This window comes from Mustela nivalis, assembly GCF_964662115.1.
Source record: "Mustela nivalis genome assembly, chromosome: 2".
Taxonomy (NCBI): Eukaryota; Metazoa; Chordata; class Mammalia; order Carnivora; family Mustelidae; genus Mustela; species Mustela nivalis.
In genome coordinates, this window is record NC_139021.1 from 139,966,616 (window position 1) to 139,970,503 (window position 3,888).

Here is a 3,888-nt window from a genome sequence, read left to right on the forward strand (position 1 = left end):
GGCGGGCGGGGCTCGGGCGGGCGCTCCTCCCCGCCCCCCGCTCCCGGCTCCCACCTCCTTCCCCGGACCCTAAGACCCTAGCGGGTTCGGGAACGGCGGCAGCGGGGCTCGCTGGGCTCGGCCGGCCGGACTGGGAGACATCGCCCCCCCGCCCCTCTGTGAGTGGCACTTTCCCGCGGTTAGGAGAAAGGTGTTGGAATAGATGATGTTTCGGCCTCCAATAACCGCGAGTCCTCGAGAAGTGATGCTCTGCCTCTCCGTTCATGAAGATGTGTGGAACCGCACTGCGCAGGACTTAGGAGCAGGGGCTGTGGGACAGACGACCCGGGTCTAAGTCCTAGCTCTGCTACACATTTTGGGCCTAAGCGTACATGTCAGTCACTGTTAATAAGTGTAATGTCAGTCACTGTTAATAAAAATTAAACAGTAATTTGAAAGATCGAATTGGCTTTAGAGGATTCATGAATGGGGCAGCAACCATTTAGCAAGTAGAAGGGAGCTCTGCTGAGCTGTGGAAAGGGAAAGTGTGTGTGTGTGTGTGTGTGTGTTTTAATAAAGGCAGAGGATATAAGAAAAGGAATTTATTAGCAAAGATTGCGTTGTTTTAGGGATTGTCGCCCAGCTGAAGGGTAAGAGGGATTACGTCCTGGTGTTGCCCAAGAAATTCCCTTGATTGGTTAAAGGTAACATAAGGGGAGGGGAGGGGAGGGGAGAATGAAACTGCAGTTCGCTTAAGTATTAAGTCTTGATATGGGGCCTTAGTTTCTCCATCTGTAAAATGGGGATGTATCCCATCCGTTCCTACCTCAGCGCTTTTGGTGATTAAACAAGTCAATACCTATAATAACAGCACTCACAAAAGTGTCTGGCCTATAGTATTTTCTGAGTTTTGGTTGTAATTACTGAACCTTTCTGTCAGTCCCTGTGCTAAATACTGTAGCATCTATGTGAGCCGGGAGGCATATCAAACCCAAGTGTGCTCTGATTAGGCTTCATGAAAAAAATGCTGTTTCTCTTGGACCTTAAAAGCAGGTAGAAACAATAGCTGATTAAAAAAAAAAAAAAAATAGGTAGGGGCGCCTGGGTGGCTCAGTTGGTTAAGCCGCTGCCTTCGGCTCAGGTCATGATCTCAGGGTCCTGGGATCGAGTCCCGCATCGGGCTCTCTGCTCGGCAGGGAGTCTGCTTCCTCCTCTCTCTCTCTGCCTGCCTCTCTGCCTACTTGTGATCTCTCTCTGTCAAATAAATAAATAAAAAACCTTTAAAAAAAATAGGTAGTATTTACTGAGTGCTTACTATGCCGGAAAAATTGTTCTAAGTACTGTATTTAGAAGGATTAGCTCGTTTAGGGCGCCTGGGTGGCTCAGTGAATTAAGCCTCTGCCTTTGGCTTGGGTCATGATCTCAGGGTCCTGGGATTGAGCCCTGCATTGGGCTCTCTGCTCAGCAGGGAGCCTGCTTCCCACCCCCCCACCCCCCCACCCCCGCTTCTGCCTGCCACTGCCTACTTGTGAGCTCTGCCTGTCAAATAAATAAATAAAATCTTAAAAAAAAAAAAAGAAAAAGATTAGCTTGTTTAATTATGAAAACAAGTCTACGTGGTAAATTATTGCCCTTTATATGAAAGAAGAGGAAACAGCACAGAGAAATGTCAGAAGTCATGTAAGTGGAATACTGGAAATCAAGTGACAGTGGAGTGTTCTGGCACTCTTCAGGACCATGGTGTGGAATGGATCAGGTGTGGAGTATTTCCACAACCTTTAAAAAAAGATTTTATTTATTTATTTGACAGAGAGAGTCAGCGAGAGAGGGAACGCAAGCAGGGGTAGTGGGAGAGGGAGAAGCAGGCCTCCCACTGAGCAGGGAGCCCGACCTGGGTCTCAATCCCAAGACCCTAATGAACTGAGCCAAAGGCAGATGCTTAACGACTGAGACACTGACATGGGAATGTTCTTGAAAGACCCGCGGATTCCCTTACCCAAGAATCCAACACTGCCACTGGATGCAATCAGCAAGAGGTTCTTTATTGTTACGCAGGCGCCTGCGGGTGGTCAGCGCGCGCCTGCGGGTGGTCAGCAGCTCCTGCTAGCTGAGCACACCCGGCTGGGGTGGTGCCGGGTTTTTATAGACAGGTACAAACAAGTTTTGGGTGGGGTGCAACTGATTGGTTGACAGTTAGAACTTTTGAAAAAGGCATACGTGGAGTTTGCTGATTGGCTTTGGGGACCCGCGCGCGTGGAAGAGAGAGGTGGGAAGGGGGAACAGGCTGATTGGTTCTGAGGGCCCGCGTGCGGGAGGAGAGAGGTGGGAAGGGGGAACAAGAAGGGGGAAGGTAGGAATGCCATCATGGTGTCCCTATTATTTCTATAAGCCAAGCAGTTACAGAAGGGCAAGAGAGCAATTAATCACGCAATTAATAACCTAATCTACGCCTAAAAGCCAGCGGTTCACAGAAAAGCAAACAAGCGGTTAGTTATCCTATCTATCTTCTAGGGGAGGGGACTTTCCAGGGCAGGGGTCTTTCATTCTCTTTCCTCATTTTTTTTTTTTTTATGAGAGTGTGTTGGGTGCTATTTTTTATGGAATGAATTCCAGAATAGGTGAGACAGTCCATTTCCCAGATAAACTGCAATGCCTGTATTTGGGTTACCAATCCTAAACAGTTTTTCTTAGTCCTAATTTCTTCCCATCACGCCACCTTCATGGTTCTCTCCTTTCACAGCTTTTCTTTTACTTCTTGTCCCCTTGATACAGACTTTTTTGTATGACCTTCTCCCTGTGTTTATAGAACCTTTGCAATTCAATTTTAGCCTCCATCTGGATGACTAAAACTATGTCTCCAGGCTTAGCCTCCCTCCCTCCACTTGCCTGCTGGTCATCTCTACAAGGTGTCACACACACTCCAAAGACAACTCCACTGTTATCCTCAGAGTCAGTCCTCACCAAGGCTCCCCTGATCATGTTAATATTGAGTTCCTTCTTCCAGGAACCCTGACCCCCAACTCCCGCCTTTGGTTGCCCTCATATCTAGTCGGCTGCCAAGAGTTCCGTTGATTAACATCACTTCTTATCCTTTGGATTAAACCATAGCTTAATTTCTGCCCTCCTTGAGCCATTCCCTCCTATGTTCTCCTGATGTGGGAAACAAGGCAGAAGAGAAATTATAAAATCTCCTCATTACTTAGAACCCATGGATGAGTGCTTGAAATAGGCAGAGTGACATTCCTCTAGGGACTCAGCTGCCTTCACGTTGATCCTTCACTAAGAGCAAAAGGTAATCTTAGACCGACCTCCAGGATTTTGTGAGTCTACTTGAACATACAAAAATTCCTTTGGAAATTTTTATATCCCAGCCTCCCAAGATACAGGTTAACAATCATCCTGTAAGCTTAGGGCCCACTGATATACATCTGAAGGGTCTCCTGATAGAGTTTTTACTAAATAGTAATAAACAACCTTTTCCTAACTAACTAGCCCCTTCAGGGTCCTTGGAGGCTTGTGTTGTCCCTGACCACCTCCCAGCTTGAAAGTATATAACGAGCCACCCTCTTGACCCCACTGCAGCTCTTTCTGCCCAAGGGTCCTGTCCCCATGCTTTAATAAAACTGCATTTTGCACCAAACATGTCTTAAGAATTCTTTCTTGGGGGGCGCCTGGGTGGCTCAGTGGGTTAAAGCCTCTGCCTTCAGCTCAGGTCATGTTCCCGGGGTCCTGGGATCGAGCCCTGCATCGGCCTCTCTGCTCAGCGGGGAGCCTGCTTCCTCCTCTCCCTCTTTGCCTGCCTCTTCGTCTACTTGTGATCTCTATCTGTCAAATAAAGAAATAAAATTTAAAAAAAAAAAAAGAATTCTTTTTTGGCCATCAGCTCCAGACCCCAACCATTTTCTACAC